Raw genomic sequence first — 27,907 nt, 5'->3', positions numbered from 1 at the left:
CTAAAGTAAAAAATTATAAAAATTAACTATTGCTCCATTTTTATGCAATCTACTAAAATGCTGTGTTGCTTTTTTCCAGTCTCTGAAATAAAAATCTTTCCCCTCCTGTACATACTATCTTCACAAATTTCAATGATTAAGCCATAAAGGAAAAATACCTGGTAACTTAAAATGTCAGATATGGGTCGGGCGCGGTAGCTCAAGCTTGTAATCCCAGCACTTTGGGAGGCCGAGACGGGCGGATCACGAGGTCAGGAGATCGAGACCATCCTGGCTAACCCGGTGAAACCCCGTCTCTACTAAAAACTACAAAAAACTAGCCGGGCGCGGTGGCGGCGCCTGTAGTCCCAGCTACCCGGGAGGCTGAGGCAGGAGAATGGCGTGAACCCGGGAGGCGGAGCTTGCAGTGAGCTGAGATCCGGCCACAGCACTCCAGCCTGGGTGACAGAGCGAGACTCCGTCTCAAAAAAAAAAAAAAAAAGAAAAGAAAAAATAAATCTTAAAAAAAAAAAGTCAGATATGAAATCCACTTTTATCATTTATGTTTCAGGGATCTGGCTGCTTTAACATACTAATGGGACAAGGGAGACAGCTCCCAGAGAGCTGCTTAGTAGAGGGATGTTAAGTGAAAACATAAGGATTTTCCATCTGTTAGGAAACTGTGTGTAGTATCTAGTTCTTATGGTTAGACTTGGAGAAATACATTAATTGAATGACACAGGAAATACAGGAAACCACATTTTGCTTGAAGAGCAATTTTTGAGGACAATGAGTAATGAAAAAATTTGTAAGGATGCTGGCTGCTTCAGAAGCAAGAAAACAACTAAAAGGCTATTTATTATATGTGCTAGAAATGGGTAAGTTAATATTTAAATCATTTAACTATTAATCAGCATGAACATTTCTGAAAGAACTTCAAAAGTGAAGATGAATAAGACAGGAAGATTTAAGATCCTGTCCCCAAAGTATGGTAAATATGAAAGTTTACAGATATTATATTCAAGTTGTTTTTAAAAGTTTCTGTGAATTGTATTACAAGCTATGCCAATGGAAGATATTTCCAAATGCCAAATTCTTTTTGGTTCATTGCCAGATATTTCCACAACAGAAATACTTTTTAGCACAATGAAGCAGCTGATTACTAGAATAGTTTCTTTTTTTCTTTCTTGTTTTTTTGCAGGTGGGTGGGGAAGGAGTAAGGGTAAGGGTGGGGATTTTATGGTAATACAAATGTTACAGAGTCCCCGAACATTTTCACTACATTCTAAGCCTATAGAAGTTCTCTTAAAGGTTTCCATGGCTTCCGTGGTACTATGACTGGTATGAAAAGTACCCACAGACGTGTTCTACACTTTGCTCTATGTTTTCAATTAGATGCAATAAGGAGAAAATTGCAACAACCAAAGGGTTTTTTTTTCTAACATCTATGTGTATACCTGTCAAAACCACTAGAGCACACCAGAATATGGTATAACAAGTAGACCTTTTACTTAAGATGTCAAATCTCATGATAACCAAAAAATTCTAAAACAGAAATACAACTAGCTCAAAGTTACTGTTACTGAAATTTCAAGTGTAATGTTTTTATTTTCCAACTGCTTCATGATTTTGGCAGTCTTCTTTTTAATCATAAAATATGTTAATGACTGAATTTTGATGACAGTAATATTTTATTTTTATTTAAGAGGTTGTTTCGCTTTTGTAATAATAATTGCTACTACTTGTTGAGTTCTATGTGCCAAGCACTATTGTAGGCATTTTTCATAAACTGATTTAAATCCCTCCCAACCACACACCTTGTGAAGTAGGTACTATTAGTTACATTTACACATGAATGGGTATTTGGCAAGGTTAAGAAACTTGTACAAGGTCACACAGCCAATAAATGGGGGATCCAGAATTCCAGCCCAGGTCTGTTGGGCTCTAAAGCCTCTGCACAGTCTTAGCTGTTAAGAATTTCTGGTCACATTTAAACATTCCCCTTTGATTCACTGTGTTAAGAAATACACTTAAGCAGCTACGTGTTTACTAGGGATGAAAATGTTTCCAATTCATAAGCCAGAACATTTTTTTCTTCAGATATTTAACACAAAGAAGGGATGAAGACCATTTTTTATTCCCATCTCCCATGGTTTCATATTTTTATAAACATTTCTAGAATGCTACACAATAGCAGCTATATTCTGCAACTTTAATTAAAGGTCAAACATTTCTTATATATTCTGATGGTGAGATGATAATGCATACGCTAAAACAATCAGATGACTCCACTGAGCGAAAGAGCATTGCATTAGCAGCTCTTTGGGGGAAATGTGTTAGTGAATTATTTCATGAATGCAGTAAGAATAAAATGATTGTCTTAGAGGCCACAAATAAATCCATTTAAGTTAAAACCTAAGTCTAGGAATTGATATCCGCTTTGGCCAAATTTCACTTCAGGTACTCTAGCTTTAAAAAAAAAAAAACAAAAAAAACCCAACTTTTCCCTGTAGTATTTTAAATAGTCATTCTATATTACTCTTTATTGGTTCTTACTTGGTTGATATTATCTATGCAGATAAACTACAACTGTACCCAAAGCCTTTCTGAATACAGATTTATCATCCTGAGGAGAAAAACCAAAGTTAATGGGAGTTTTGGAATGGTAAATATTGTGCCAGACCTTAAGTACTTAAAAAGCATTTCCTAGGCCAGGCACGGTGGCTCATGTCTGTAATCCTAGCACTTTGGGAGTCAAGGCAGGTGGATCACCTGAGGTCGGGAGTTTGAGAACAGCCTGATTGGAGAAACTCTGTCTCTACTAAAAATACAAAATCAGCTGGGCGTGGTAACGCAAGCCTATAATCCCAGCTACTCGGGAAGCTGAGGCATGAGAATCGCTTGAACCCTGGAGGCAGAGGTTGTGATGAGCCGATATCGCACCATTGCACGCCAGCCTGGGTGACGAGAGTGAAACTCCGTCTCACCAAAAAAAAAAAAAAAAAAAAAAGGCATTTCCTTATACTAAGTACAGAAGGTTCATTATTCTTCTTTTATTATTCTTTTCCAGGCCACTAGGAAATGAGGGTGTACAACACCCTTCCAGAGCCAACTTCAACAAACTGAAATTTATGTACATTCTAATCTAAATTTGTTTTTTCTCCCTACATATAAAGGAAATTAAACAAAAAATCTGTCCGTCTCAGTTACACTTGGGGCACTGGGCTTACATTATTTTTGCATAAAGCTGAATTGCTTCTAGATGACTTCTGCTTGTTGATTAGTCTAATATTTGCTGCAGCCCTCAGAGTGTAAAAGGTGACTACAGGAAGTCATACGTAAAATTTCCTTCTAAATAGTGCATACGAATCAATAATAAAATAGTATGATCCTAACTGAAATGTGAATAAAGGGCATGCCAGTTTACAAAAGCAGAAATATAAATGGATATTTTACCTTGTTAATGTAGAATATGATGAAATGAGTACTATATACTGCTAGTAGACTTGAACTTGCAGCAAATCAGTTTGTCTCAAAAATGGTATTTCCTTTTCTCTTTGACATAGTGAGTTAAAGAGGAGAAGGAAAAGTAGGGGTGGGGTGGAGGGAATGACAAGAGAAGGAGAATGGGAAGAATGAAAGCCATGAAATGGTAGTGACTGAAAAGAGTAGGGTAGTATTTACTAGTGTTTGGAGTCAGGAGGTTGAATTGCAGCCCTGCCACTTACCTTTAGCTGCTTGCATATCCTCAGGCAATTTACTTGACCTTTCTAAGTCTCATATTCCTTATCCATAAAACAGACATGACAGTACTTTCCTAATTAGGCTACTCTGAAAACTAACTGAATTCATGTATGCAAAGTACACAGTTTGCTTTCATACTACATAATAGTATGTGTTACATGCTTATAAGACCTAAAATGTGAAATTATCAAATTTTAATTTGGTGCAATGCCCATCCCAAACCAACTTAATCCCAAATAACCCATATGGTACAAACAACACGCGCTTCAGTGGAAAGAGGCAGGGGTGGACTGAAGCATGGTTCTCCTAAGCAGTTACAGCTACAGGCAAATGATAAAAGAGTGCCATGATACAAATCAACCTATAACACCAACTCTCAGTCTCCTTCAGTTGAAGCTATTACAGTACAGACCTTAGGATCTTTATCTCTGGACATGAGGTAATACAACAGTTCCTTTTCAAATAACTCATGAATGCACTGATTTCTTAGGAACCATAGCCATGGTAGTAATTCCTCACCCAACTTGCATCCTCATTTCACTGCTTTGTGGGCCTTCTGAAAAGTATTCCTTTAGAAGAGCTGAGAAGCATTCCCTTTTCTGACAGACAGCAGATATAGTGTCACAACTTAACAGAAACCTTGAGTAGAAAACCACTACAAGAACCAGTACTGGTAGCAAAGCCTGAACTGTAATAAACAAATTGCCAGAGACTCAGTGTGGACAAGTCTGAGAGTTAAAAAAACTTCCAGGGGACCCAATGCTTTTGTGAGTTTTACCTCCTGGAGCTCTACCAGGAAAAATCCCCTCAGGTATTAGGGGTGGTCGGGAGAAGCATTATGTTCTAAACAAGGCCTTCCCCCAAGGAAAACTATTTTAGCAGATCATAATCTACTATAGTTTTGAATCTAACTGACATGGGGAAAGGGCAAAAATACCCAACTCCAGTCAGCTCTAACGTACGTGGAACAGAAGATACCTCCCTCCAGCCATCTGGGAAAAGAAGTGAGGGGCACTTGTGAAGTTCAGACCCTAGGGCCACAGGCTCACTTAAAGACTGAGACAGGCCAAGTGTGGTGGCTCACATCTGTAATCCCAGCACTTGGGAGGCTGGGGTGGGAGGAATGCTTGATTCCAGATGTTCAAGACCAGCCTGGGCAACATAGAGAGACTCCATTTCTACCAAAAAAAAAAAAAAAGAAAAATTAGCTGAGCATGGTGGTATATGCCAGTAGTCCCACCTATTTGGGAGGCTGAGGCAGGAGGATGGCTTGAACTCAGGAGGCGGAGGCTGCAGTGAGTCAAGATTATGCCACTGCATTCTAGCCTGGGTACCAGAATGACAGCTTCATTCTGTCCTAATTGTAAAAAAAGGTTCAGATATAATCATAAAATTATAGAATGCTTCCCCTTCCCCTGTACCTCACTACTACATGACTAATGGTCTATTTACTGCAATTCTTTTCAACCAGTACATCATGTCCAGCTTTCAACAAAAAATTACAAAGCATACTAAAAGGCAAAAACACAGCTTGAAGAGACAGAGCAGGCATCACAAACAGACTCACATATGGCAGGAATGTTGGAATTATCAGATCAGGAATTTAAAACAACGACCGTTAATATCCTAAGGGTGCTAGTGGAAAAATTAGGCAACATGCAACAATGGCTGGATAATATAGGCAAAGAGATGGAAATTCTGAGAAAGAATTAAAAAGAAGTGCTAGAGATCAAAAAACACAAAAATGAAGAATGCATTTGATTAGCTCATTAGTATACTGGACACATCTTGAGGAAAGTATCTTTGAGCTTAAGGACATGTCACAGTAGAAACTTAAAAAGCAAAAAGCAAAAAGATGGAAACAATGGAATAATATTCAAGAATGTGGAACAACTACAGAAAATGTAGCATATGCATAATGGAAACATCAAGAAAATTAAAAGAGAAAAGAACAGAAGCAATAAATAAAGTAACAATGACTGGGGATTTCCTGAAATTAGTTTCAGATCCCACCACAGATCCAGGAAGTTCAGAGAACATCAAGCAGGATAAATCCCAAAAAAAAAGAAGAAGAAAAAGAAATGAAGAGGAGCAAAAAAGAAAAAAGAATGAAGGAAAATGAAGAGAATCTGAGGGACTTCTGGGATAGCATCAAATAGAAGAAAACATGCATTATGGGAACCTCAGAAAGAGAAGAAAGAAAAGGGTAGAGGACCTATTTGAAGAAATAATGGTTGGAAATTTCCCAAATCTGAGAGAAATGGATATACGAATTCCAGAATCTCAGATAAATCCAACCACAATAAATCTAAAGGGATCTAAGGGATCTACACTGAGACATATCATATCATAATTAAACTGTCTAGTGACAGAGATCTTGAAAGCAGCAAACAAACAAAAAAAAAAGCAATTCAGTACATATAAAGGAGCTCACACTAGATTCTCAGCAGACTTAGCAGAAATCCTGCAGGCTAGGAAGTCAGATGATGTATTCAAAAGAAAAGCGGTGCCAATCAAGAATGCTATGCTTAGCAGAAGTGCCCTTTCGAAACAAACAAAAACAGAAATTAAGACTTTCTCAGATAAAAATTGAGGGAGTTTATCACCATTAGACTTATTCCATAGGAACTTCTAAAAGCGCCGCTACCTGTGAAAAGCTCTTTATCAGTGAAAAGCTGATAAACAGGAACATAAAACCATACATACATTAGTAAAAATGTAAGTCCCAGGTAAATATACAGAAAAATATAGAATCCTGTATTGTAATGTAGGTGAGTAAATCACTTATAAATCTGGTATAGATTTTTTTTTTTTCTAGACAAGGTCTGGCTCTGTCACCCAGGCTGGAGTGCAGTGGCATGATCTCAACTCTCAGCAACCTTCGCCTCCCAGGCTCAAGTCATCCTCTTGCCTCAGTCCCCCAAGTAGCTGGGACCACAGGCACTCACCACCATGCCTGGCTAATTTTTGTGCTTTTTGTAGAGATGGGGTTTTGCCATGTTGCTCAGGCTGGTCTCAAACTCCTGAACTCAAGTGATCCGCCCACCTTGGCCTCCCAAAGTGCTGTGATTACAGCCATGGGTCACTGCATCTGGCCCAAAATTTTTCTAAAAGCATAAAAAGTAATAATCTATATTAAATAAGCAATGTAAAAACATGCAATTTGAGTCATCAATAACATAAAACGGGAGGCAGAGAGACAGGTAAAGGAGCATGGTTTTTATACGTGATTGAAGTTAATTTATCAGTTTGAAATATTTAAATATTTAAAAAGTCAGTTTAAAATAGATTGTTAGAACTTTTAAGATGTTTTATGGAATTGCAAGGGTAAACAGGAAAATATCTGTAGAATATATACAAAAGGAAATAGGGAATCAATGTCACTAGAAAAAATCAACAAAAAACACAGAGAGGAAAGACAAAGCTGTAAGAGACAAAAAACAAGAACAAAAGTAATACTAAGTCCTTTCCTATCAGTAATTGCTTTAAACATAAACATAATACTTTTAAACATAAAAGGATTAAATACACCAAAGTAATAGTAAGTCCTTTCCTGTCAGTAATTATTTTAAATGTAAAAAGATCAAACATACCAAGACATTGAATGGCTAAAAAATATGAGATCCAACGATAAGGTGCCTACAAGAAAATCACTTTATATCTAAAAACACATGGGAGCCAGGCACGGTGGCTCACACCTGTAATCCCAGCACTTTGGGAGGCTAAGGCTGGTGGGTCATGAGGTTAGGAGTTCGAGACCAGCCTGGCCAGCATAGCGAAGCCCCGTCTCTACTAAAAATACAAAAAATTAGCTGGACATGGTGGCGTGCGCCTGTAATCCCAGCTGCTCGGGAGGCTGAGGCAAGAGAACTGCTTGAACTGATGAGGTGGAGGTTGCAGTTGAGCCGAGACCATGCCACTGTGCTCCTGCTGGGGTGACAGAGCGAGACTTCTTCTCAAACAAATAAACAAAAAATACACATGGGCTAAAAGTGAAAAGGTGGAAAAGATATTCTATGCAAATGAGAAACTGGAGAGCAGGAGCAGCCATACATATATCAAACAGAATAGACTTTAAGGGAAAAAAACTATCATAAGAGAAAAAGGGGGACATTATATAATGATACAATGGTAAATTCACCAAAAAGATATAACAATAAATATATATACATCTAACATCAAAGCAGTCAAATATGTGAAGCAACACTGACAGAACTGAAGGAAGATGGCCAGGTGCGGTGGCTCACACCTGTAATTCCAGCACTTTGGGAGGCCGAGGCGGGTGGATCACCGGAGGTCAGGAGACCAGTCTGGCCAACACAGTGAAACCCCATCTCTATTAAAAATATAAAAAATTAGGCCGGGCGCGGTGGCTCAAGCCTGTAATCCCAGCACTTTGGGAGGCCGAGACGGGCGGATCACGAGGTCAGGAGATCGAGACTATCCTGGCTAAGATGGTGAAACCCCGTCTCTACTAAAAAATACAAAAAAACTAGCCGGGCGAGGTGGCGGTGCCTGTAGTCCCAGCTACCCCGGAGGCTGAGGCAGGAGAATGGCGGGAACCCGGGAGGCGGAGCTTGCAGTGAGCTGAGATCCGGCCACTGCACTCCAGCCCGGGCGACAGAGCGAGACTCCGTCTCAAAAAAAAAAAAAAAAAAAAAATTAGTTAGGTGTAGTGGCAGGTGCCTATAATCCCAGCTACTCAGGAGACCGAGGCAGAAGAATCGCTTAAACCCAGGGGGAGGAGGTTTCAGTGAGCCAAGATGGCACCACTTCACTCCAGCTTGGGCAAAAGAGCGAAACTCCACCTTAAAAAAAACAAAAAAAACAAAAAAAAACACTGAAGGAAGAAATGACCAGCAACACAATACCAACAGGCGACTTCAATTACCCCACTTTCAGTAAGAATAGAACAACCAGACAGAAGATCAAACAGAAGACACAGATGACTTGAATAACTCTTTAGACCAATTGGAACTAACAAACATAAACAGAACACTCCACCCAACAACAGGGGATACACATTCTTCTCAAGTGCACATGTAATATTCTCCAAGAGAGACTACATGTTAGACCACAAAAAAAGCCTTAAATGTAAGAAGATTGAAGTCATACAAATAAATTCTCCATCCTCAGCACAATGAAACTACAAATCAATAGCCAAAAAAAAACTAAAAAACAAAAACAAAAAAACAGGCAAATTCACAAATGTATGAGAATTAAACAATGCAGTTTTAAACAACCAATGGGTCAAATAGGAAATCACAAGGGAATTTAGAAAATATCTGGAGATGAATGAAAATGAAAACACAGCATACCAAAACTGATGGAATGGAACAAAAACAGTATTAAGAGGAAAGTTTTATTAAAAAGGAAGAAAGACCTCAAATCAACAACTTAACCTTACACTTAAAGGAATAAAGAAAAATAAGCTAAATTCACAACTAGCTTAGAGCAGAGATAAATGAAACAAATAGGAAAAAATATAGAAAAAATACAACAAAACCAACAGTTGGTATTCTGAGAAGATGAACAAAATTAGCAAATCCTTAGCTGCAATAACTAAAATGGAGAGGAGATTGAAATAGCTAAAATTACAAACAAAAGAGAAGACATTCAACTGATGTTATAGAAATAAAAAGAAATATGAGGCTACTATGAAATTACAATGAAACCAGATAATCTAGAAGAAATGGGTAAATTCCTAGAAACATGAAGCCAACCAATACTGAATCATGAAGAAATAAGAAATCTATGTGAACATACCTATAACTAGTAAAGAATTGAAACAGTAATTAAAAACCTCCCAACAAAAAAAGGCCAGGACCAGATAGATTCATTGGAGAAGTCCATCAAATATTTAAATAAGAACTAACACTAATCCTTCTCAAACTCTTCGAAAGAATCAAAACAGAAACTCTTTGAAAGAATTGCAACACTTCCAAACTCATTCTATGAGGTCAGAATTACCTTAACACCAAAATGAGAGACACAAGAAAAGAAAACTGCTGGCAAATATCCCTTAAATATACTGATGTGAAAATCCTCAACAAAATACTAGTCAGCTGAATTCAACAGTACATTAGAAGGATTATACACCATGACCAGTGGGACTTATTCGTGGAACGAAAGGAAGGTTTAACATATGAAAATAATCCTATTTAATACACCACATTAACAAGATGAAGGACAAAACCAGATGATCATTTGAATTGATGCAGACAAAATTCAACAATCTCATGATACAAACACTCAATAAACTAGGAATAGAAAAAAACTACCCCAGCATAATAGAAGTCATATATGAGATGGCTACATTTAACATCATAGTCAACAAAAGAAGACTGAAACTTTTCCTCTAAGAGCAGGAATAAGGCAAGGATGCCCACACTCACCACTGCTATTCAACACAGTACTAGGAGGTCTATCCAGAGCAATTAGACAAGAAAATGAAATAGAAAACATACAGATTGGAAAATTAGTAAAATTAATTCCCTTCACAGATGACATGTTCCATAAAAACTGTTAAAATCAGTAAACTCAGCAAAGTTACAGGATGCAAAAGCAAAATTCAAAAATTGCATTTCTAAACACTAACAATCAATTCACAAAGGAAATTATCCCTCAACCAAAGGACCTGTAAAAAAAAAAAAAAAAAAAGGAAATTAAGAAAACAATTCCACTTACTATCGCAACAAAAAGGATAAAATACCTAGGAATAAGCTCAACTAAGAAGGTAAAAGGTTTCCACACTACAAACTGAACACTGCCACAAGAAAATCAAAGAAGATAGAAATAAACAGAAAGATATTGCAGGCTCATAGATTGAAAGACTTAACATTGTCAAACTATCCATGCTACCCACAGTGATCTACAGATTCAATGTAATCCTTATCAAAATACTGATGACATTTTTTGCAGAAACAGAAAAAAAGCATCCTAAAATTCTCAAGGGACTATAAATAGCCAAAACAATCTTGAAAAAGAACAAAATTGGAAAACTCATACTCCCTGATTTCAAAACATCCTACACAGCAACTGTAATTAAGATGATATGGTACTAGATATATACACCAATGTAACAGAATTTACAGCCTAAGAATAAACCCTTGTATATATGGCCAAATGACTTTTGACAAGGATGCCAAGATGACACAGTGAATAAAGGACAGTCTCCTTAACAAATGGTACTGGGAAAACTGGGATATCCACATGCCTAAATAAATAGATAAATAAATAAAATAAGTTGGACCTTAACCTACACCTTACATAAAATTAACTCAAAAGGGATTAAAGACCTAAATATAAGGCCTAAAACTATGAAACTCCTAGAAAAAAATATAGGGTATAGGGGAAAAACTTCAGGATATTGGATTTGAGAATTATGTCTTGGAAGTGACACCATAAGCACAGGCAACAAAAGAAAAAAACAGACAAATGGGACTACGAGAAACTTTTGTGCATAAACAGACTTGATCGACAGAGTGAAAGGGCAACTTACAAACTGGGCAAAAATAACTGCAACTCATGTATCTGATTTGGGGTTAATATCCAGACTATATAAGGAACTTCTACAACTCAACAGTAAAAAATGCAAAACAAAAACTTAATTTAAAAATGAGAAAATGACTTGAATAGAAAATTCTCCAAAGAAGATATACGAATAGCCAATAAATACTTGAAAAGATGCTCATCACCACTAATCATCAGGGAAATGCAAATCAAAACAATGAGACATCAACTCATACTCACTAGAATGGCCACTATCAAAAGAGCAGAATGTAAGTGTCGAGCATGTGGAGAGCCCTTGTGCACTGGTGATGGGAATGTAAAATGGTGCAGGCAGTACAGAGAGCAAGCAGTAAGGAGATACTTCTAAAATTCAAAATACAATTAGAATATGATTCAGCAATCCCACTTCTGGATATATATCCAAAAAGAATTCAAAGCAGGATCTTAAAGATAAATTTTCACCCATGTTCACAAAAGCATTATTTATAGTAGACAAGGGGTAGAGTGGAAACAATCCAAATGTCTATTGACAATGAATGGAAAAGGAAAAATGGTATATCCATAAAATGGAGTATTATGAAATATTTTTTTTTTTAAAAAAAGAATATTGTGTCATATGCCACAACACAGGTGAACCATTAGGGCATTATGCTAAGTAAAACACGCCAGTTGCAAAAGAACAAATACTGTATGAGTCCACTCATATGAAGTATCTAAAGTAGTCAAATTGTAGAGAAGAAACAGCAAAAATGTGGTTAGCAAGGGCTGGAGAGAAGAGAAGAGGGAATTTAGTTAGTGTTTAGTGGGTACAAAGTCTTAAGTGTTACACGATGAAAAAATTCTAGAGATCGGTTGCACGATAATGTAAATATACTTAACACTATTGAACTCTACACTTAAAAATGGCTAAGATTGTAAATTTATTATGTGTTTTTTAACCACAATAAAAAATGCAAGCAAAAAAAAGGTGAAGAAAAAATAAAAACTTTTATAAACACAATTTGAGGTAATTTTTGCCCACAGAACTGACTTGCGAGAAATGTTAAAATAAGTTCTTTAAAGAGAAGAAAAATGATATAGGTCAAAATCTTAGATCTACATAAAGAAAGGAAAAGTCCTGGAGAAGAAATAAGTAAAAGTAAAATAAAAACTTCTACTTTTCTTATTCTTATTTGATTTTACTTGTGAACAAACAAATAATTCATTCAAAATAATAACAGTAATAATATATTCAATTACACTATTAATGTATAACATATATAAGTGAAATGAATAACAGCAATGATATAACGAGGGTAGAAATTAGGAATATTTTGTTATTATTAGGAACTTGCACTACCCACAAAGAAGTATAGTGTTATTTGAGAGTCAAATTGGATTAGTTGTAAATGTATAATGCAAACTCTAGGGCAACCACTAAAAAAAGAAAACACACACACACACACATAAATAACATTAATATGCTAAGAAAGGAAAGTGGAATCATATGAAATGCTTAATTAAAACCACAAATGGTGAAAAAAGATTGAAACAGAAAAACAGAAATGGGGCAACAAATACAGAACAATGACAAATATAATAGATATTAACTCAACTATATTCATAATCACTTTAAATATCTATGTCCTAAATATACTAATTAAAAGACAGATGTCAGAGTGGATCAGATCAAAAAATAAGACCAGCTAGATTTTGATGAAAAGAAACCCACTTTAAATATGAAGACACATACCCTGGCGTGATTCCCGTCCTGCGTGGCTGTTCTCTGGAGCAGTAGTCGTTTATCTCTGTTCACCTTCTCTCCCACCTAAGTGCATGCCACCACCCCATGGAAGATTTGATGGACATGAACATGAGCCCCCTGAGGCCCCAGAACTATCTTTTCAGTTGTGAACAAAAGGCCAACAAAGATTATCACTTTAAGGTGGATAATGATGAAAATGAGCACCAGTTATCTTTAAGAACAGTCAGTTCAGGAACTGGTGCAAAGGATAAATTGCATATTGTTGAAGCAGAGGCAATGAATTATGAAGGCAGTCCAATTAAAGCAACACTGGCAACTTTGAAAATGTCTGTACAGCCAATGGTTTCCCCTGGGGGCCTTGAAATAACACCACCAGTGATCTTACAGTTGGAGTGTGCTTCAGGGCCAGTGCATATTAGTGGACAGCACTTAGTAGCTGCGGAGGAAGATGCAGAGCTAGAAGATGAAGAGGAGGAGGATGTGAAACTCTTAAGTTTATCTGGAAAGCGATCTGCCCCAGGAGGTGGTAGAAAGATTCCACAGAAAAAAGTACAACTTGCTGCTGATGAAGATGATGATGATGAAAATGATGATGATGATGATGATTTTGATGATGAGGAAACTGAAGAAAAAGTGCCAGTGAGGAAATCTATACGAAGATACTCCAGCCAAAAATGCACAAAAGACAAATCAGAATGGAAAAGAGTGAAAACCGTCAACACCAAGATCAAAAGGACAAGAATCTTTCAGAAAACAGAATCTTTCAGAAAACTCCTAAAACACGAAAAGGACCTAGTTCTGTAGAAGATATTAAAATGCAAGCAGTTCATCAATTTTGTGAAGAATTCTTCCGGCTGACTGACCAGGAAGCTATTCAAAATCTGGCAGTGGAGGAAGTCTCTTTAGGAAAATAGTTTAAACAATTTGTTAAAAATGTTCCATCTTATTTCAATTCTGTAATAGGTGGTATCTGGCTGTCCTTTTTATAATGCAGAGTGAGAACTTTCCCTACTGTGTTTGATAAATGTTGTCCAGGCTCTATTGCCAAAAATGTGTTGTCCAAAATGCCTGTTTAGTTTTTAAAGATGGAACTCCACCATTTGCTTGGTTTTTAGTATGTATGGAATGTTATGACAGGACATAGTAGTAGTCGTGGTCAGACATGGAAGTGGTGGGGAGGCAAAAATATACAGTGAAATAAAACTCAGTATTTTAACAAAGTAAAAAAAAATTAAGATACATAGATTAAAAGTAAAGAGATTGACAAAAATATCATGCTAACACTAATCCAAAAAATGTGGGAGTAAGCATGTTTTCAGACAGAGCAGACATCAGTGCAAGAAAAATCATCACAAAGAGAGGCATTACATAATAACAAAGGGATCAATTCTCAAAAAAAAAGAAAAAAAAAAAAAACAATATGGCCAGGCACGGTGGCTCATGCCTGTAATCGCAGCACTTTTGGGGATGGTGGATCACTTGAGGTCAGAAGTTTGAGACCAGGCTGGCCCAATATAGTGAAACCCTGTCTCTACTAAAAGATACAAAAATTAGCCGGGCATGATGGTCCTTGCCTATAGTCCCAGCTACTCGGGAGGCTGAAGGAGGAGAATTGTTTGAACCTAGAAGGCAGAGGCTGCAGGGAGCCGAGATCGCACCACTGCACTCCAGCCTGGGCAACAGAGTGAGACTCTGTCTCAAAATAAATATATAAAAAAATTTTTAAATTATATATATATAAAAAACAGTATTTAATGTGTATGCACCTAATAGACTGCCAACATATATAAGGCAAAAACTGATAGAACTGCAAGGAGAAACAGATGAATCTGCTATTATAGTTAGAGACATCAACACCCCTCTATCTGAAATAGATCCAGCAGGCAGAAAAGGAGTAAGGTCACAGCTGAACTCAACAGAACCAGTCAACTGGATTTAATTGACGTACACACTACTTCATCACCCAACAAGAAGCAGAATATACATTCCTTTCCAGCTCACATGTAACATTCATCCACTGAGAGACCACATTCTGGGACATAAAGTATACTTTAACAGATTTTTTTTAAAACTAAGAATCTTACAATATTACCATGCAGACCACAATGGAGTTAAACTAGAAACATACAAATACAGATAGCTGGAAAATTCCAAAACGTGGAGATTAGAAAACACACTTCTGAATAACAAGTAGGTCAAAGAAGAAATCTCAAGATAAATTTTAGAATATTTTGAGCTAAGTGAAAATAAAAATACAACATACCAGAATTTGTAAAATGCAGTGATGTTACCAAAATGGCAGAGTAGAAGCAATCTGAGTTGATTTTTCCATACAGAAAATGAAAAACAACTATACAGTGACAACATTATCACCACTAATATTCCAGAACTCAAAACTGAGGCTGTGACAATCCTTGGTGGCACAAAGAAAAGAAAAATTATGAGCAGAAGAGAGAATGGACTTCTCTATCCAGGATGCCGCTCCCTTAAGTTATTAGGCACTGAGTAAAAAAGTCTCCAAGACTTATGGTTCCTATCCTGGAGAAACTGAGACTGAGGTAGAGAGCCAGTTTCCTCACTGTCTAAAGTTACTATGCAGGAAAGCTGTTCCTGCCTCAACCCACAGGAAGCATTACTAGTGCCTGTTGGGAGAAAATCTGAAGACAGCTATGGACAAACGTGGAAGTAGGGCTAGCAACTCCAGCAAAGGAAACTTGGGGCTGTTCTTTATCTCAGCCAAAGGAGATGCCAAATCAGAGGGACAGTGGATCAGCAGCAGTAGGAAGCACATTCCACGGGTCTTCTGGGCACAAACTCCTAGCTAATTCCCTTCCCCACCAACCCCAGCCAGGGAATCCCCTTTGGAACATCCCCTAACCCTAGATGGTCAGTGTTCTGAACTTTTGTGAAAGCCAAGCAAACCTGGGCTTAGGGTGCCATCTAGTGCTGACAAGAAGGCAGTGATCTAAGTCTAAGAGAATGCAACAAACCATACCGGAAAGACCAAGCAAAGGCAGACAGCAAAAACTAGAATAACAAATCAATGTGAAGACATAAATGTACATCTGTAAGAAACAACATCAAACAGGGAAGCACGACCTTCCCAAATTTACAAAGCAAGGAGTCAGTGACACTCTACCAACCTGAGATGAAGATGTGTAAGTTCTCTGATCAAGAATTCAAAATGGCAATTTTGGAGAAACCTGGGGAACTCCAAGATAGCAGAGTAAAACACTTTAGAAACTTACCAGAAAAATTTAACAAAGAGATTTAAAAAATTAAAAAAAATAGAAATCCTGGAACTGTGAAATACATTGGCTGAACTAAAAATGCATGAGAGGGTTTTGACAGAACTAGTCAAGCAGAAGAAAGAATCAGTGAGCTCAAAGACAATTTGAAAATATATAAAGAAAGGAGACATAGGAGAATAAAAAGGAAGAACACATATAATATCTAGAAAATAGCCTAAAAAGAGCAAATTTAAGAGTCATTGGCCTTCAAGACAAAGTTAAGAAAGAGCAAGGGGTAGAGAGCTTATTCAAAGAAATAATAACAGAAAACTTTCCAGATCTATAGAAAGATAAATATCCAGGCACAGGAAGGCCAAAGATTACCAAACAGATTAAACCCCAATAAGACTATCCCAAGGCATACAATAATCAAATTCTCAAAAGTCAAAAACAAAAAGAGGAGCATAAAAGCAGGAAAAAAAGAAGAAGCATAACATAAGAGCTCTAATTCATCTGTTAATGGACATCCAGTAGCAACCATACATGCCTGAAGGGAGTAGGATGACATATTAAAAAGCTAAAGAAAAAAAAAAAAAAACTGCCAACTGAGAATACTGTCCCCAGCAAAGCTATCCTTCGACCATAAATGAGAGATAATGACTTTTGAAAACAAACAAAAGCTAAAGGAATTCATCTTATAAAAAATGTCAAAGGTAGTCCTTCAGTCTGGAACAAAAGGACACTAACATGCAACAAGAAAATATCTGAAGTTATAAAAGCCATTGGTAAAAGTATACAAATTTACAGTACTCTAATATTATAACTGTGGTATCTCTAGTATGAAGGCTAAATCTACCAAAATAAAAACTACGACTATCTGTTAAAAGTCAGGCAATATAAAAAGATGTAAATTGTGTCAAGAGGTCAAAATGTGTGTCAGGGGATGAAATTACAATGTAGAATTTTTTATCTTTTTCTTTGTGATCAACATTGAGTTCTCATATATTCAAAATAACTTATTTTTTTTGTAAGCCTCATAGTAACCACAAAGCAAAACACCTATAACAGGTAACACTAAAAATAAACAGCAAGGAATTAAAACATACTACCAGAGAAATTTGCACAATCATAAAGAAAGATGAAAGAGAAAGAAAGAAAAGAAAGTAAAAGAAGAGTTACAAAACAACCAGAAAACAAACAACAAAATGACAGGAGTAAGTTCTCACCTACCAATAATAACAATGTAAATGAACTAAATGTTCTAATTAAAAGACAGAGTGATTAAATGAATAGAAAAACAGAACCCAATGATCTGCTGCCAGTAAGAAACTCACTTTACCTATAAAGACACATAGACTGAAAGTAAAGGGGTAGAAAAAGATATTCCATGCAATTAGAAAACAAAAAAAGAGCAATAAGAGCTATATTTATATCAGATAAACATCAAACACTATAAAAAGAGACAAAAAACATCACTATATAATGATAACTGTCATTTACAGAACACTTCATCCAACTCTGTGAAATATACATTCTTCTCATGGAACATTCCCCAGGACAGATCACATTAGGAGAAAAAACAAGTCTCAGCAAACTCAAAAAAGTCAAAATCATATGGAGCATCTTTTCTGACCACAGCAGAATAAAATTAGATTTTTATTCTTTTTTAAAGAGGAACTTTGGACCAAGTGTGGTGGTTCATGCCTGTAATCCCAGCAATCTGGGAGGCTGAGGCAGGCAGATCACTTGAGTCCAGGAGTTCGAGACCAGCCTTGGGCAACATGGTAAAACCTCATCTCTACAAAAAAATTAGCTGGGTGTGGTAGTACATGCCTGACCTCCTAGCTACTTGGGAGGTTGACACTGCACCGAGCTGAGATTGTGCAACTGCACTCCAGCTTTGGGCAAAAGAGTGAGACACTATCTCAGAAAAAAAAAAAAGAGGGGGGGAACTTTGAAAACTATAAATATGTGAAAATTAAACATGCTCCTGAATAAAAAAAAAAATGAGTCAATAAAGAAATTTAAAAGGAAATATAAAAATTTTTTTGAGCTAATGAAAATGGAAACACAGCACGTCAAAATCTATGGGACAAGCAAAAGCAATGCTAAGTAGGAAGTTCATAGCAATAAGCACCTCCATCAAAAAAGGAGAAAACCTTCATATAAACAACTGAACCATCCACCTCAAGGAACTAGAAAAACAAGAATAAAGAAAATCTAAAATTAGTAGAAAGAAATAATACAGATCAGAGCAGAAATAAAATTCAGACTGAAAAAATACAAAAGATAACTGAAAGAAAAAATTGTTTTTTGAAAAGATAAAGTCAACAAACATACCTTTTGCTAGACTAACGAAAGAAAGAGAAAACACTCAAAGTATAAATGAAACAAAAACATTACAATCAATATACTAGAAATATAATGATCATTAGAGATTTTATGAATAATTATATGCCAACAAATTAAATAACCTAGAAAAAATGGACAAATTCATAGAAATGTAGCACCTATCGAGACTGAACCATAAAGAAAAAGAAAGTCTGCACAGACCAATAGCAAGTAATTAAACTGAAACAGTAATTAAAAGTCTCCCATCAAAGAAAAAGCCCAGGACTGGATGGCTTCACTGCTGAAAACTACCAAACTGGAAAGGAAGAAGTCAAATTCACCTTGTTCACAGATGACATGATTGTATATTTTAAAAACCAAAGAAAACTCTTATCAAGAAACTGTTAGAGGCTGGGCACAGGGGCTCATGCCTGTAATCCTAACACTTTGGGAGGCTGGGGCAGGTGGATCACTTGAGGTCAGGAGTTTGAAACCAGACTGGCCACATGGTGAAACCCCATCTCTACTAAAAATACAAAAATTAGCTGGGCATGGTGGTGGGTACCTGTAGTCCCAGCTACTTGGGAGGCTGAGGAAGGAGAATTGCTTGAACCTAGGAGGCAGAGGTTGCAGTAAGCCAAGATCTTACCACTGCACTCCAGCCTGGGCGACAAAGCTAGACTCCATCTCAAAAAAAAAAAGAACAAAGAAAAAAGAAAAGAAACGTTAGAACTAATAGCAAATTCAGTACAGTTGCAGGATATAAAATCAACATATAAAAATCAGTATCATTTGTATATGCCAATGGCAAACAATGTGAAAAATAAATCAAGAAAGTAATCTCATTTACAATAGCTATTCTGGAGAGTGCAAGCTGTAATCCTTGGTGGCTTCCATGTGGTATTAAGGCTGTAGGTGTGCAGCATTCAAAAGAATACAAGTGGGCTGTGAACCAGCCACTTTTGATTAGCATTACTAAAAGAGAGCCAAATGCTAATATCTAAGACAATTAAAAAAAAAAAGCCTCAAAAGTCAGCCCCTCTCATCACAAGCCCAGAGGCCTAGGAGGAAAGAATGGTTTAGTGGGTCAGGCCTGGGGAGCCACTGCCCTGCACCATCTTAAGAGGCTGCTCCCTGCATCCTGGCTGCTCCAGCTCCAGCCTCAGCTCCAAAGGGACCCTGGTACAGTTTGGGGCACTGCTCTGGAGAGCACAAGCTATAATCCTTGGTGGCTTCCTTGTGGTATTAAGGCTGTAGGTGTGCAGCATTCAAAAGAAAAGAAGGCTTGCTAGGTTCCAACCTAGATTTCAGAGGATGTATGAGAAAGCCTGGGTCCCAGGCAGAAGTCTGTCACAGGACATAGCCCCCAGACAGAAATTCTGCTAGTGCAGTATTGAGGGGAAATGTGAGGTTGGATCCCCAACACAGACTCCCTACCAGGACAGTCTAGTGAAGCTATGGAAACCAGGCTGCTACCGTCCAGACCCAAGAAGGGTAGAGCCACCAGCAGCTTGCACCCTCAGCATTGAAAAGGCATAGACACCAGACTCCAACCTGTGAGAGCCACAGGGATGGAGCATCCCAAGGCCTTGGGAGCCCACCCCTTGCACCAGTGTCCTTGGATGTGGGACACAGAGTCAAAGATTATGTTGGAGCTTTAAAGTTTAATGTCTGCCCTGCTAGGTTTCAGACCTGTGTGGGGCCTATTTCCCTTTCTTTTGGCCAATTCCTCCCTTTTGGAATGCGAATGTTTACCTAATACCTGCACTACCATTGTATCTTGGAAGTTAAGAATTTGTTTTTGATTTTACGGGCTAATAGGTGGAAGGAAATGAGTCTTGAGTCTCAGATGAGACTTTAGACTTTGGATTTTTGAGTTGATGCCAGAATGAGTTACGACTTTGGATACTATTGGGAAGAGATGACTGTATTGTACGATGCAAGAGGAACATGTGACGTGGCGGGAGAAAGGGGACTACCCATACACTGCTGGTGGGAATATAAATTAGTATGGCTACTAGGCAAAACAGTATTGAGGTTCCTCAAAAAAGTAAAAATGAAACTACCATATGACCCAGCAATCCCATTGCTTGTGTGTCCAAAAGAAAGGAAAATCAGTATATTGAAGAGATACCTGTACTTCCATGTTTACTGCAGCACTATTCACAATAGCCAAGATATGGAATCAACCTAAGTATCTATCAACGGATGAATGGATAAAGAAAATGTGGTATATACACACAATGGAATACTATTCAGCCATAAAAAAATAAAACCCTGTTATTTGCAGCAACATGGATGGAACTAGAGGGCATGATGCCAAGTGACAGAAGCCAAGCCCAGAAAGACAAATATCCCATGTTCTCACTCGTATGTGGGAACTAAGAAAACTGATCTGATGGAGGCAGAGAGCAAACTAGTGGTTACCAGATGCTGGGAAGGGTGGAAGCGGGTAGTGAAGAGAGGCTGGCTACTGGGTACAAAAATAGAAGGAGTAAGTTCTAGTTTTTGATAGTATGGTGAGACAACTATAGTTAACAATAAAGTTATATATTTCAAATAGCTAGATGAGAAGCTTTGAATTATTCCCAACACATACACAAAAATGATCATTGCTTGGGGTGATGAATATCCCAATTATCCTGATTTGATCATTACATATTGTATGCACATATCAAAATATAACATGTATGCCATAAATATGTACAACTATTATATATAATTTAAAAATTGTAAAATGCAATGAAAGCAGTGCAGGGAAATTTATAGCACTGAATATATATATTAGAAAAGAAATAATCTAAGCTTTACCTTTAAGAAACTAGAAATAGAGCAAATTAAATTCAAAGTAAGCAGAAAAAAAGAAATAAAAATTGAACAAATCAATGCAAGTAAAAGCAGAAAATCAGGCTGGGTGTGGTGGCTCATGCCTGTAATCCCAGCACTTTGGGAGGCCAAAGTGGGAGGATCACTTGAGGACAGGAATTCAGACCTGGCAACATAGTGAGACCCTGTCTCTAAAGAAATAAAATTTAAAAAGTAGCCGGGCACAGTGGTACACACCTGTAGTTCCAGTTACTTGGAAGGCTGAGGTGGAAGGGTTGGTTGAGCCTGGGAAGTCAAGGCTGCAGTCAGCCATGGTTGTGCCACTGCACTCCAGCCTAGGTGACAGAGTGAGACCTTGTCTCAAACACACACACACACACACACACAACCAAAAAACACCAGAAATTCAATACAGAAAATCAACAAAACCAAAATATTGTTCTTTGAAAAGATCAACGAAATCGATATCTAGCTAGGTGAGCCAAGAAAAAGAGACAAAAGACACAAATTATTAATATCAAAAATTTTAGAAAAGGGGTCATCACTATTAATCCTATGAACATAAAAACAATAATAAAGGAATACTAAACAATTCTATGCCTACAAATCTGGTAACAGATAAAATGTACCAATTACTCAGAAAGGCACAATCTGCCAAAAGCCACACAAAACAAAATATACAATCTGAATAGGCCTAGGTCTATTAAAGAACCCGAACCAATAACTAATAATCTTCCAAAACATCAGACACCATATCCAGATAGGTTCGCTAGTGAATTCTGCCAAACACTCAGGAAAGAAATTACCCGAATTCTTTATAATTTCTTCCAGAAAACAGCAGAGGGTATACTTCATAACTCATTCTGTGAAGCCAGTTATTATCCAAATCTCACAACTAGGCAAAGACATCACAAGAAAGGAAAACTACTGACTAGTAACTATCATGAATATAGATGATAAATCCTAAACAAAATTAGAAAACTGAATATCAGTATATAAAAAATTATACACCATGACTAAGCAGGATTCCCAACTCGATTTATAAATTCAATGCAATCCCAATCAAAATCTCAGCAGTTTATTTTTTTGGATAACAAACTAGTTCACAAGTACATATGGAAAGGCAAAAGACCAAAACAGCCAACACCATACTGAAGAAACAAAGTCAATGAACTGACACTACCCAATGTTAAGACTTACTGTAAAGTAATCAGCCGGCACAGTGGCTCACGCCTGTAATCCCAGCACTTTGGGAGGCGGAGCTAGGCAGATCACTTGAGGTCAGGAGTTCGAGACCAGCCTAGCAACATGGTGAAACCCCGTCTCTACTAAAAATACAAAAAAAATTAGCCACGCATGGTGGCACATGCCTGTACTCCCAGCTACACGGGAGGCTGAGGCAGGAGAACTGCATGAACCTGGGAGGCAGAGGTTGCAGTGAGCTGAGACTGCACCTCTGCACACCAGCCTGGGCAACACAGCAAGACTTCATCTCAGAAAAAAACAAAACAAAAGTACAGTAATCAAGGCGGTGTGGTACTGGTGAAAGAATAAACAGATAAATGGGTCAGAATAGAGATTCCAGAAAAAGACTCACACAAATATAGTCAACTGCCCTCTAACAGTGGAGCAAAGGTGATTCAAGGGAGAAAGGACAGTCTTTTCAACAAATAATGCTGGAACAAGTAGATTTCAACATGCCAAAAAAATGAACCTATATAGTAGGGGACTTCATCAACTTGATAAAGGGCATTTATTAAAAACAACAACAATGACTGACAGCTAAAATACTCACTGGTGAAGGACTCCAAGTTTTTGCCTTAAAATCAGAAAGAAAGTAGAATGGCCACTTTCACCACTGTTATTCAATATTGTACTGTAAGTTCTACAAGCAGTTACACAAGAAAATGAAATAAATCCATGTTGGAAAGACAGAAGTAAAACTACACCTATTCACAGATGACATGATCTGTGATATGGTTTGGCTGTGTCTCCACCCAAAATCTCATCTTGAATTATAATACACATAATCCCCACATGTCAGGGGCAGGACCAGGTAGAGGTAATTGGATCGTGGGGGCAGTTTCCCCCATGCTGTTTTCATGATAGTGAGTGTCACGAGATCTGATGGTTTTATAAGCATCTGGTATTTCCCCTGCTTGCCCTCATTCCGTCCTGATGCCCTATGAAGAAGATGTCTGCTTCTCCTTTGCCTTCCACCATGATTGTAAGTTTCCTAAGGCTTCTCCAGCAATGTGGAACTGTGAGTAAATTAAACCTTTCATTTATAAATTACCCAGTCCTGGGTATTTCCTATAGTAGTGTGAGAACAGGTTAATACAATCTGCTATATAGGAAATCCCCAAGAATCCACAAGAAAGCTACCAGCGCTATATACAAATTCATCAAACCTGTAGGTTGTAAGATCAATGCATAAAAATCAGTTGCGTTTCTCCATACCAGCAATGAACAATCCATAAAAGAAATTTAGAAAGGAATTCTATTTACAATAGTATCTAAAATAATAAAATACCTAGAAATAAATCTAAGGAGATTAAAGACTTATAGACTGAAAATTATATGACACTCCTGAAGGAAATTAAAGAAGACATCAATAAATGGAAAAGCATCCCATATTCATGGATCGGAAGACTTAATATTGTTAAGATGTCAAGATACCCAAAGCAATTTGCAAATTTAGCACAATCCCTATCAAAATTCTAATAACTTTTTTGCAAAAATAGAAAGTTCTATCCTCAAATTATTCTCCAGTTATTATGGAATTGCAAAGGACCCTGAATAGCTAAAATACTGAAAAAGAACAACAAATGTAGAGGACTCACAATTCTTAGTTTCAAAACTTACTACAAAACTAGAGTAATCAAAATAGTGTGGGACTGGCATAAGGATAATCATATAGACCAAAGGAATGTACCTGACAGTCCATAAATAAAATCATACATCTATTGCCAATTTATTTTTGATGAGAGTGCCAAGATATTCAATGAGAAAACAGTCTCTTCAACAAATGGTGCTGGGATAACTGGATTTCCACATACAAAAAAATAAGCCGGGAGCCCTACCTCATATTTACTATATATAAAAATGAACTCTAAATTGATAAAAGACCTAAATATAAGCTAAAACCATAAAACTTTGAAGAAAACATAGGGGTAAATCTTTATGATCTTGGATTTAGCAATGTATTCTTAGATATGACATCATAGGGTAAACTGAACTTAATCAAAATTTAAACTTTTTATTTCTGCAAAAAAGTTCTTGGAATTTTGATAGGAATTGTGCTGAATTTGTAGAATGCTTTGGGTAGTCTTGATATCTTAACAATATTAAGTCTTCCAATACATGAATGTGGGATGCTTTTCCATTTATTGAGGTACTCTTTAATATCCTTCATAAGCAAAAAAAAAAAAAAAAAAAGCCTGGGCAACAAAATCATTCAATAAAAAAAAAAAAAAAAAAAAAAAGAAAAAAGGTAAATTGGACTACATCAAAATTTGAAACTTCTGTACATAAAAGGACATTATCAAGAAAGTGACAACTGACAGAATGGGAAAAAATATTTGCAAATCATGTTATCTAGAATATACAAAGAACTCCTATAACTCAAGAACAAAATGATAAACCACCCAATTGAAAATGAGCAAAGTACTTGAACAGATAATTTGCCCAAGGAAATATACAAGGGGACAATAAGCACAAAAGATGCTCAACATCATTAGTCAGTAGGGAAATGCAAATAAAACCATATTAAGGTACCACTTCATACCCATTAGGATGGCTATATTAAAACAAAAGAACAGAATACAGCAAGTGTTGACAAGGATGTGGTGAAATATGAACCCTTGAGCATTGCTGCTGGGAATGTAAAACGGTACAGTAACTGTGGAAGACAGTATCCAGGTTCCTCATAAAGTTACACAATATCACTCCTTGGTATATACCCAAAATAATTGAATCCATGGACTCAAACAGATACTTTTTTTATCAATGTTCATTGCAGCATTATTTACAATAGCCAAAAGGTGTAACCAACTCGTGTTCACTAATAAGAATAAATAAACAAAATGTGGTGAAAATACACAACAGACTATTATTTAGCCAGAAAGAGTAAAGACATTCTGATATATGCTACAACATGGATAATCCTTGAAAACATTATGGTAAGTGAAATAAGTCAGAAACAGGACAAATATCAGGTAATTCCACTTACGTGATGTACCTACACAGTCAAATTCAGAGACAGTAAGTAGAATGGTAGATGCCAGTGGCTAAGGGGAAGTGGAAATGGGGAGTTACTGTTTAACGGGTACAGAGTTTCAGTTTGGGAAGATAAAGAGGTCTGGAGATGGATGGTGGTGATGGTTGCATAACAGCATGAAGGTACTTCAAAATGATTAAAATGGTAAATTTTATGCTATGTGTATTCGGCTACAATAAAAAATACAATCTTTTTTTTTTGTGCATATACTTGGAGGTGGGGTGGCCATGGCAAGTCGATTTTTACCTTTAAGTGGAAAGGCAAAGTGTTAAACATAGGTAAACACTATTGAAAAAAACCAAAGTGGGAAGACTAGCTCTATTAGGTCTTACCATAAACCTACTGTAACTGAAACAGTGTGATACTGATACACGGTTAAACAATAAAACCAAGAGAAATCCAGAAACAAACCCACACATATCTGGACCTTAATTTATATCAGAGGTGACACTGTAGAACAGTGTATTTTCAATAATTAGCTCTGGAACAATTGGATAACCTATATAAAATATCAAACCAGAAAAAAACTCAAATTGGACTCCAATTTTACACAATCAATTCATGTGGATTAAACACAAAAGACAAAAATATAAAGCTTTCAGAAGGTAATATAAAATAACATCTATATGATCTTGGGATAGAAAACGTTCTCTAAAAACATGGAAGAGGCTGGGCACAGTAGCTCATGCCTGTAATCCTAGCACTTTAGGAGGCCAAGGTGGGCGGATCATGAGGTCAGGAGATCGAGATCATCCTGGTTAACATGGTGAAACCCTGTCTCTACTAAAAATACAAAAAATGAGCCAGGCATGGTGGCGGGTGCATGTAGTCCCAGCTACTCAGGAGGGCGAGGCAAGAGAATAGTGTGAACCTGGGAGGCAGAGCTTGCAGTGAGCCAAGATCACACCACTCCACTCCAGCCTGGGGGACAGAGGGAGACTCCATCTCAAAAAAACAAATCAAATCAAAACAAAACAAAACAAAAATAGAAGAACACTACCATGAAAATCAAGAATTTTGGTCCATAAACTAGAAAAAGACAGTTAAAACACACAAAACTATTGAAGAACTAAATTGCCATACACTACACTTCCAGAGGGGCTTGTAGGAACATATAAAGAATTCCTCCCACATATGGAACAGACACATGGGCATATATCATGAAAGGTACTTCGTGAAAGTGAAAATCCAACTGACAAATAATGTGAACAGATATTTAACCTTATTGCTAGAAGAGAAATAAAAAGTAAAACAGCAATGAGTTATAAACCCACCAGAATGGCTAAGATTTGAAAGTCCTTCAGTACAAAGTATTGGATAAATACATGGAACAACAGGAACTCCTATACACTGTTGGTGAGAGTAGAAACTGGTACCATCAATCCCTTTGGAAATGATTTTGCATTATCCAATAAAATTGAAAATAGGTATATACTATGATCAAATTAATCTACTTCTAGGTATACAGACTAAAGAAATTCATGGACATATGCAGCAGGATATATGTACAAGTATATTCTCAAAAGTATGGTTTATAATAGCCCTAAACTGAAAAAAAAATGAACGTCAATTAACAGTAAAGTGGATAAGTAAAATCTTTAAAAGACAGAATGAAAGTAAATGAACTATACCTACATGCAGTAAAGTGTATAAATTTCATTAAAAAATGAATAAGAGGTAAGAAAAATATAATTCAAAAATAGGCAAAATTAAACCAACTGTTTAGGTATGCATTCATATGTGGTACAACTTGAGAAAGGCAGTGAAATTATCATAAGCCAGGATAGTCATCACCTCCAGAGGAAAAGAAAGGATTATTTATCTAGAAGGGAACATAATAGCTCCTAGGGTGGTAGTAATGTTCTATCTCTTGAACTGGATGGTTCTAGAAATATGTATCCTACATACTCTTCTGTATAAATGTTATACTTCACATTTTGAAAAAAGTGATGATAAAACACCACTCCATAGAGAAAAACAGTTATGCTGATGGGTTCATAATGGGTTCAGGCTGCCAAGCAACCATATTATATTTCCCTAGTCCATTCCTCCTCCTACTCTCCTGGAATAAGAGAGTATTTATATACCTCTGTTCTTAAAAGCTCCAATACTTCCTCCTCTGTCCTCACCCTCAGTTGGTGATTTCCTAAGTAACTGAGAGGAATGAAAGCAAAGAACATTTCCATAGACACACCACTACAAATACCCACCTATTGTGATTTTTCACCCACATATTCTACTTTCTCTTAGCTCAAGTCTCTA

General features: G+C 36.9%; 1 protein-coding gene and 1 pseudogene across 2 annotated transcripts in view; one reads left to right on the top strand and one right to left on the bottom strand.

Moving 5' to 3' along the window:
- The window catches only part of RNF13 (ring finger protein 13), a 172,228-nt gene that overhangs the window by 6,738 nt on the left and 137,583 nt on the right, over window positions 1-27,907 (bottom strand). The window lies entirely within an intron of this gene.
- Window positions 12,974-13,893, top strand: LOC105523989 (annotated as a pseudogene).

This window comes from Colobus angolensis, unplaced genomic scaffold (genome assembly GCF_000951035.1).
Source record: "Colobus angolensis palliatus isolate OR3802 unplaced genomic scaffold, Cang.pa_1.0 Scaffold48, whole genome shotgun sequence".
In the NCBI taxonomy this organism is placed as follows: domain Eukaryota; kingdom Metazoa; phylum Chordata; class Mammalia; order Primates; family Cercopithecidae; genus Colobus; species Colobus angolensis.
Note: the sequence above shows the minus strand (reverse complement) of the source record. Positions and strands in the feature narration are given on the sequence as shown.